The sequence below is a fragment of the Panthera uncia genome, chromosome C2 (genome assembly GCF_023721935.1).
Source record: "Panthera uncia isolate 11264 chromosome C2, Puncia_PCG_1.0, whole genome shotgun sequence".
In the NCBI taxonomy this organism is placed as follows: domain Eukaryota; kingdom Metazoa; phylum Chordata; class Mammalia; order Carnivora; family Felidae; genus Panthera; species Panthera uncia.
The window spans coordinates 122,716,133-122,726,192 of record NC_064810.1 but is presented as its reverse complement, the minus strand read 5'-3'; positions in this window follow the sequence as shown (position 1 = coordinate 122,726,192).

The following is a 10,060-nucleotide window of genomic DNA, read 5'->3' as shown; positions in this document are numbered from 1 at the left end:
AAAAAAAAAAGAAGTATTCTCATCAAACTATTCATTGCCATGTTTGCAGTAATCCTACACTGGAAACACACTAGGAGGTTAACTGGTGAATGAAGCATGTTACATTTACTGTAAGAGTATTACTGAGGATGCTATCCGGACCAAGAGGAGAATGTTTCAATCTCTAAAGAGGAAACATTTGTGTCTTTCTTAAGCAACTGGTTTAATTTTACCTCAAAGACACTCTAAACCTGCAATTGATTCTATTTCCTTCTTCATACTGGCCATAAGGAAACTGTGAGGCAGGTTTATGGCATACTCTAGTAACCAATACTTACAATGCATGAATTCATTCTTCTTACATCTTATTGTTCTACCCTTATTTTTCCTTGCTGCTATTTTCTCACTAGCCAGTATTTGTTTTTCATTTTGGTGTGTATTTCTGTAAGCTGTTTCAAATACATCCTGCAAAGAGGATGGATATAAATAAATACATTTCTGTAATAATGCTGTGTGAAGGATAGTTCTACAAAGCAGTAGGATAAAAATCTTATCAGAAAAAGGGACTTCTGTAGAATCTCTGTGGGTAGAAATTCCATTCTCACATAATTAAAAAGTCATAATAGGGATATGTTACAGCCCACCTGACCAGGAAACTGAGATAGAAATGTTAATTGAGATTGTGGAAGCTGCGAAATTAGGCCAGGTAGTAATAATGGAAGACTTTAATTACTCAATCATAGATTGGAAAAATGCCTCACTGGGACAAGAGTTCGAAGTGAGATTTTTAGATAAGAGAAATTACCCCTTCTCAGCAAAGGTACAGAAGGAGCCTGTGCCGCAGAAATATACCAGGCTAGGCTCTGACAAGGAATGAATGGAAACTCATCTGCAAAGTGATACAAAATTATTAACAGTGACCACCACACAATTTAGTTCTACAGCCTTGTAGGCAAATTTAAATCCACTACAAATCTTATTATTTGAAAGCATCCTATGAAAAAATGAAAGTTAGAATTTTAAGATTCAACAATAAACAAGAAAGAAATCAAGAGGATATTTTCCAAATAACTTATCAGGGATCCAGGAAAACATGCAAGAGGTTATAATAACCCTTTGTAGCTAGTTGACAGTTAGAAATGTAACTGCTGGGCATGGGGGAAGGGAGATTTTTTTCATAAAGAAAAGAACCAAGGAAAGAAAACATAAACCCACAAAGTATGGCAGGTTAGGAATAACTTCAAAATTAGATAAATGTTTTAAAACATGATACATCTTATAGAGGTTTTCAAAAGGATTAGGAAGAGATTCTTTGAATCTATCAAGGGAAGGAAGATAGTTTGAGAAACAATGGAATCTCTTTACAGTAATGGCACCAAAGGGGTGCCTGGGTGGCTCAGTCGGTTGAGCGTCTGACTTTGGCTCAGGTCATGATCTCACGGTTTGTGAGTTTGAGCCCCGCATCAGGCTCTGCGCTGACAGCTCAGAGCCTGGATCTTGCTTTGGATTCTGTGTCTCCCTCCCTCTCTGTCCCTCCCCCGCTCATGCTCTGTCTCTCTCTCTCTCTCTCTCTCTGTCAAAAATAAATAAACATTGAAATAAATCTTAAATAATGGCACCAAAGCTGGAAAAAAAGGAGGAAGAGAGAGCAAAAGGCTGGATAAAATCTATCTCAATTTTGAGAGAGATCACCTCGTCTAAATTGCCTCTTGAAACCCAGGTAAGATTGAATACTGCTGCAGATAGGAATCACAAAGGAGAACAATAAGCTAAAGTGCCAAAAACAATTCGTAGATCATGTGGGGGTAAAATCTTCAAAAAAGAAATCATGCAATATTTAGCTATAATGTTTACCTGTAGTGCCACTGCAGATGGTCTCCATCCTAAACATATTAAGGCCCATTTCTATTCTGAAAGGTAGGGAACTATAATTAAACACAGACTTGTTGGATGCATCTTTTTGTTTTTGTTTTTGAGAAAATCCACTAAAAGGGAAGAGAATATGACTTATGAGTGGACAAATTAATATAATGCTATTTTTTGGCATCAGATATGGATGTTAGTAATAGATATATTAAAAATGCTTCACCCAAAATATGTTTTCAAATGAATGAAGATTGGGGGATACGGGCTACAGGGAGACTATTTTAGGCAGAAGTATGAAAACACAGTGTGTCGGGGGTAGGTTCTGGGCCTAGTGGTTTAATATAACATTTTTCTAAGTGATTTGAAAGACGGAGCAAACAGCAAAATCTCTGATAACTCTGATTATTAAGGAGACACACTAATGAAGAAAGATTCTACAAGCATTTTAAATAGAATATACGAATAGAGGAAAAATGGTAGATGAGCAACGTCTGTGTACATAAATAAGTCAAATTTTCCGAACAAAGCAATAGCTCCAACTTAAGAACTATTCCAAATAAAGTAACACTCTTCCTAACTTCGCACCTGATTTCTTTCCTCCAAATTCGCCTACCCACTGAGGCAGTTCACAAGGAGTAGAAACTGCCTTTCCCAGGTGGATGTCTCAGGGCTGCTGGAGCCAAAGGGATGACCCTATTTAGGACAGTGTCCTTCCACAGAAGCACAGCACAGTGTGCAGCTATGCAGTGTTGGACGTTTACCCATCACATTCACATCCAGTACTCCACTGCCTCCTGAAACCAGCCTGCAGGCAGTTGTTCACTTCCTTTACAGATTAGGAAGCCGAGGGAAGTGAACACAATGTGAGCTGTCTCCACCAGCTGATGTGTCTGCACCGCTGGTCCATGCCCCTGCCAGACACCCTCCTCCTGAATGTTAGGATAAAGAGACACTTTGGAAACTTGCAAATAAAAAGGAATGCAGATCACACAGCAGGTAATAAACCTAGAAGATTCCCTCCTGAGTAAGTAGCACTCAAGAGAAATGGGAATAAAGGCAAAGGTATGTTTGGCAAACTGGGAGAAGAGGGGACAGAGTTGGTTGGCCTCGGGAAGGCCCATCTTTCTAGGCTGTAAATCTCATGTGAAGCTGCTCTTGCTAAATGAGTCCCAAACTGAAGTTGCTGCTCTGGCCCTGAATGCCTCATTTCTTTCAGAAGCCCAAGAGCTAGCCCTTGAGGTCTAGACTGCTTTGCTGTGACTGACTGCTGCCATCCAGCCCCAGGGTCTCCTGACCCATGACAGAGCTGCTCTAGCCCTTCTAATTCTAGAGAATCCCCAGCCCTCCCTCCAGATACCAAGCAGCACTGGTCTGCAGAGCTTTGGCCTCTTGCTACTCTTAATCCATTCTGTGGGTTCTCTTGGCTCGTGATCCCCACCCTGGGCACTGTCTCTGGTCTTTGTGCTGCCTTGTTCCCTCATGGGCAGAGAAGAGGCAGCCATGGAAAGACCTCATTTCAACAGACTGTAGGAAAAGCAGGATTTACAACATTTCACTAGCCTGAAGTGGAAGCTACAAATCAATCCAGAGTCTGTAATGCTCCTGATTGCATCTCTTCAGGAGAAGTTTTACAAGTGAAGTGGTTTGCAGGGGGTCTCCTTGATGCACATACCTGGGACCAATCGTAGAGTCCTCGTTTGAAGAAGCAGGACTGTGAAGGACTCTGACCTCAGGCTGAAGTAGGTATGGCATACACTAAAACCTTTATTCTGGGTCTGCCTTTTCCCGCTACCTGTGAAGAAACCCTTAAATATCTTGGTTGTCAAATAGTTTTGTTCAGTTCCCTATACAAGAGACAACGGTTGCCCAAGAAGGAGCCTGTAGGAATAGTAAAGGAAGTAAATTAGCATTTTATACTGCCAAATGATAAGGAGGTAGCTGAAGGAGTTTTCACACGACACATCTATGAGACCCTAAAATAATAACACATAGTTGTATACTAACTTCATCTGCAAAGAAGAGCTGAAAGGAAAGGGGTTTTTTTCTTGAGTTGAAGAAGTAATTCGTCAAATGATGGTAAACAAGAGATATCGGTTTAGTGGGACATGTACCTAATGCCTAGGTAAAAGGGACCTAATTTTAAGAGTGTTGTGAAGGGACCACACTGTTGTGATCTGATCCAATCTCTCCTAGGGCAGTACAGTAAAGTGTGTGAGAACATGAACTCTGGAGCCAGGTGGCCTGGGTTCAAATCCCAGTCTGACATGTACTAGCGATGTGACCAGGGGAAAGATATTAATGTCTCTGACCTTGGTTTTCTCATCTATATGAAGATAACATTAGGTCCCAGTCTTACAGAGTTGAGTAAATAATTTTGAAAGCATGTAGAATAAATAGACAAATGAAGAAACTTACTAGCTTTTGAGGCAACTAGACCTCTTTCTCTGCCTTACATTCAGCTGAAATTCATCTCCTTATAAAAGTCCACATATTGGCCTAGATGGGCAACGTAAAATACTTTCCACATGACAATCCTTTACATATTAAAAGACATATATAGAATTTCTGTCTTAAAAAAGTTGCCCTATGTCAATTATACTTCAACGATACATACATAAATACACACATAATACTTCTCCACACTGGCCAGATGCACGTCTTCAAATTTATCATATGTGGCAAACTCAATGTGTTTGCTAATGCAGCAGCCAAACTCTAACTGCTTCATAGTTTCTTCTTCACTGCCTCCCTCTACAGAGCTAGAACACCAAATATTCACTTTCCCAGCCCCTCTTGCATCTAGAACTAGACAAGTGGCCAAGTTCTGGCCAAGGAGACATTGAGAAAATTTACTATGACACTTGATTTTTTGATGAGAGATATACTGATCTACACTGTCCACTTTCTCCTTTCTTCCTACTTCTAACTCAGGTGTGATGCCTGAAGCCATGATGATCTTCTCACGACCACGAAGCTCTAGGCCTGAAGATGCTAAAGATGGGGGAACAGACATATGCAGAGGGCTTGGGCCTTGATGGCAGTGTTAAGGTGCTGAATAATTGTCCATCCCTGAACTTCTTGATGTGTGAGAAAGATAACCTCTTTTTTGCAAAGCCACTGTTAGTCCAAAAGCAACCTAATTAATACATTTTACAATTTCATTTGCCAAGGTTTTTGTCCTCCTGCTTATACTCCTTTGGATATAGGTTACTTTAATATCATTTTTAAGGGATGGCTCCAATTTTCTATTCATATGTCATTTTTGATAATTTTCTAAAATGCAAAGTTGGTTCTATGATACCATATGTAAATTTTGGAAAGTTCTAGGACATAAAAGTTAGTCATAGCTGGAAATATAAAAAATATGTTGCCTTGAGGAAAATAGCAAGACCTTAAATATTCTATAAAAACATACCAGTGATGGATTAATGATCTCAATTTTTTAATTAGAAAAGTACAAGAAAATATAGAAGGATATTTATTGAGAAGACTTTTATATGTATAAAGGAAACTCCAGAAGTAAAAAGGAAAAAGTAACAGATTTGACCACATAAAAATTAAAAGTTTCTCTATGTAAAATGGTAAAATATAAGCAGCAAAGGAGAAAACAATACATGAAATGCATGCAGCAGATCAAGGATTGCTGTTGACAACACGTTTTAAAATTCCTACAAGTCAATAAGAAAATAATGTATTAAAGGGGCGCCTGGGTGGCTCAGTCAGTTAAGCATCCAACTCTTGATCTCAGCTGAGGTCATGATTTGTGAGATTCAGACCCACATTGTGCTTTGCACTGACAGCCTGGAGCCTGCTTTGGATTTTCTCTCCCCCTCTCTCTCTCTGTTCCCTCACCCCACTGACAGGTTCTCTCTTTCTGTTTCTCTCTCTCTCTCTCTCAAAAGAAGTAAACACATGTTTTTTAAAAAGAAAAGAATCTAATAAAAATGATTATTTGAGTAGGCACTTAACCTAAGATGCACATATGGCAAATAAGCAAATGAAAACATGCTTGGGATCATTAGTCATTAGGGAAATGAAGATTCAAACCAGAGAGAGAGAATGCTTCATACCTATCAAAAACTCTATAATTAGAAAGACTGATCATATCAAGTGCTGGCAATGATGTGGAACTATTGGAATTCTCATACACCACTGTTGGAAATGTAAAATGATATAACCATTTTGGACAAGAGTTTGGAAGTGCCTTAAAAGTTTAAACATGTACTGACCACATGACCCATCATTTTTCCTCTAGGTAATTTACTCAAGAGAAATGAAAGAACATGTCCATACAGAGATTTATACATGAACATTCATAGCCACTTTACGTGTAATATCCCCACAATGGTAAATATCCAATGTCCTTCAATGGGTGAATGGACAAATTGTGGTATATCCATACAATGGAATACTACTCAGCACTAAAAAGGAAAGAACTATTGATACATGCAACAACATGGATAATCTCAAAATAGTCTGAGTGAAAAAGCCAGACCAAAAAAAGGGGGGGGACATAGCATATTTTTATACTTCTGTAAAATTCTAGAAAACACAAACTAATCTACAATAACAGGAAGCAGAGTACTTTTTGCCTATGGCTGGAGGTGGAGGAAGGGAGTGGAGTGAGAAGAAATTTTGGGGAGTGATGAATATGTTCATTATCTTAAGTGTGGTAATAATTTCCTAGGTGTATGCACATATGTCAAAACTCATCAAATTATACACTTTAAATATGTGCAGTTTACTGTATGTCAGTTATACCTCAATAAACCTGAAAAAAAGTAAAAAGAGAGGGAGAGAGATGACACCTAGATGTAATGCATGATCCTAAATTGGATCTCACACAAGAAAACAAAATTGGTATAAAGGACATTCTTAGAACTAGTAAAACTGTAAATTAGATCATAATAGTATGATTTAGATAATAGTATTATAACAATGTTAAATTTTCTTAATTTGGCAATTGTAGCTATCTTAGAGAATATACATGTCCTTAGAAAAGGCACACTGGAGAATTTAGGAAGAAAATGTGTGATGATTGCAACTTACTTTCAAATAGTTCAGAAAAAATAATTAATAGCATAATAATAGTATGTGTGCATAACATATATGGAAAGAGAGAATTTGGCAAAGTGTTCAGGTTTGATAGGCCTTTGTACTATCCTTATACCATAAGCTATTTGTACCTTTATACTTTTTCTGTGTGAAATTATTTCAAAGTTAAAAGGTGAAAAATGACATGTTTGCACAAATATTTATGAAAAGGATATTGCACCACTTGTTTTTATGAGCAAATGTTCCTATGACCTAAGTGGGCATCTTTAAGGGAAGTCTTAAATAAATTATGTACACCCACAGTAAGAAATACCTTGAAGCCTTTGAAAAGTATGCAACATATCTCATTCTTCCCTGACATGAAAAGCTCTTCAAGATAGTTAAGTGAAAAAGCTATGTAATAACATGCTAAGTATGATCCACATATGTGAAAAAACAAAGAAAAAATATTCAATATGATGGTATATAATAATTTCTAGATAATTATTTGAAAGGATATACATGGAAATCTTTTTTTAAGTTTATTCATTTATTTTGAGAGACAGAGAAGGCATGAGCATGGGAGGGGCAGAGAGAAAGGGAGAGAAGAGAGAATCCCAAGCAGGCTTCACGCTGTCAGCACAAGCCAGAATGGGCTCAAACCCACAAACCGTGACATCATGACCTGAGTCAAAATCAAGAGTTGGATGCTTAACTAACTGAGCCACCCAGCTGCCTCTATATGGAAATCTTAATGGTAGTTTTTTTCTCTAGGAAAGGATGTTATATTAGGGGTGGAAGTGAAGGATTTGGCAAAATACAACTTTTACACATTGCTGTACTTTGAATTTTTTTATGTTTATTTATTTATTTTGAGAAAGAGTGCATGCAAGGAGGTAAAGGGCAGGGAGAGAGGGAGAGAAAGGGAGGGAGAGAAAGGGAGGGAGAGTAAGGGAGGGAGAGAGAGAGAGAATCTGAAGCAGGCTCCACACCCAGAGTGGAGCCTGACATGGGGCTTGATCCTACAACCCTGGAATCATGACCTGAGCTGAAATCAAGAGTCAGTCACTTAACTGACTGAGCCACCCAGGCGCCCTGGAATTATTTTTCAATTAGTATGCATATATATACTTAGCAAAAAGGATTTTTCTTTGTCATATGTGAACATTGCACTAGCAACCCTAAGTGATACATGTTGTTCAAAATTTGTTGGGGAGGAAGGTCCATTCTGAGCTTTGTTCTCTGATGCTTTTTGATAGGGTTCTGCTCCTATTTCTATTCTATTTCTGCTCCTATATTGGATCCTTTTACTATTGTTATACCTATCTCCCAGGATATAAGCCCATCAAAGACTCTAGGAGAAGCCTCAGGAACCCTTTTCACTACTTGTCCCTATCTTCCTTACTGCATCTGTGGAGAACGTTTGGGAGTGCCTCAGTTTTGGATCCTACAGGTTCCATCTCATTCCCTAAGACTATGCTCCTGAGAGAAAGAAGTGTCACTGTCAGATTCAAATGAAAATGTCTTTTTTTGCATGAAATATGTGGAAGCAACTATACACATTTTATGGCCAAAGACTGCCTTTTTTATGTGAGGTGTTTTAAAATGCCTCACAAGGGTGCACAAAAAATGTGTTTCTTTTATTCATCATCTCTTCGTGTTTCCTGAGATGAATTCACACCATAACAATGCTGATTAATTACAGATATGAAGCATTCAAATGTGTCTCCATTATACTTCTAGGAACCCTTGGAATGAGGCGCAGGCATTCAGGACAGTGGAGGGCACTGGGAACTGTAGGACTGACTGCCTTCTCTTCTTGTAAGCAGACAGTGGAGCTGGCTACTAAGTCTACCTCAAAAACTTCCAGTTTCCAAATTTCCCACTTGCCTGATACAAATGAATACATTTCCCTAAAGGGCTCCATTGCCTATTTCACTCTCTATAGTCTGGAGAATGCATAATAATAACATTAGTCTTCATCTTACTTAAGTGTGTAGCAGTCAAATTACAGTAATTCCTATAAATAACTCAAGAATATTTTAAGTATCTACAACATTCAGTTGCTACCAGTAAGAGAAGCAGGAGAAAGAAGGAAGACAAAGGAAATTAAAATGACTTTTTCTTTTTGATTTTACAAAGTTAGAGTAAGACCAGTTGCAAGAACCAGAGAAATCATGTAATCAAGCACTCTAAGGGATACACAATTCTACCTCTTTCTCCCTCCTCCCCATCTCTCTCCCTCTCCCTCCCTCCTTCCTCCCTGCCTTCCCCTACCTCAGAAAGTAATCTCATCCTTTCGTCACATATTATTGAAATCCCAGTTCTTTAAAAAACTCTCATTTTTGCCCAGACTGAGAGCATGTCATTTGGAAGTGATGTGCAAGGCAAGAGATAACCAGGTAGAACTCAGCGATTCGCCACAGAAAATGGTTCCATGTTTGGCCGTAATGCTATCAGAGTCTGTCCCTCAATAGCTCTTTACTGCTCTGAGCTCAGAATCTGCTGATTCAAGACTTTGCCCGCATGGGGAGGTGTGAGGGTGGGAGAGAAAGGGAAGCCTAGCAGTGCAGGAGGAGTTAGGAAGAAATATTAATAGTCCTTCCAGAACACATAAGAAGTCAGAGGATTTTTTTAATAGAAATACCGCCCCCTCCCCTTCACTTCCTCCCTCCTTCTACCTCATTCCGTGTCTTCATTTCATGCTATGGTTGTGTTGATTGGGAGGGAAGAATCTTCTCAGCTAGCTGCTTAGTACCAAGCAGATGCACTTCAGTTGAAAATGGTTAGCGGTTAGGGGTTAGCCAAATACAGTCAGCAGACATGATAAAGGTAAGTACAGATGTTTGGGTGGTGCGGTAATAGGAATTCAAAAAATCAAAGACTTCAAATCACCCAAAAGCACATTGGTACATACATATATTTCCATTTGTATAGGTTCCAGAGAGAATCAACACACACCCCAAATGGGCTGACAGAATAGAAACATCAGGGAATAAGTTAGATATGTTTCCATTTCTTTAATAACTTTTCTTCCAGTTTCATTACTTTGGTGCCCATTCGGAGGGGAATGGTAAGCTTTCATTTTCTTTGAACCAAAAGGATTTTTAAAGGGTTTTATTTCCATTCATCAATGATCCTCTTGTTTTAATGGTGCCTCCTAAACTTTCTATTATTTGAA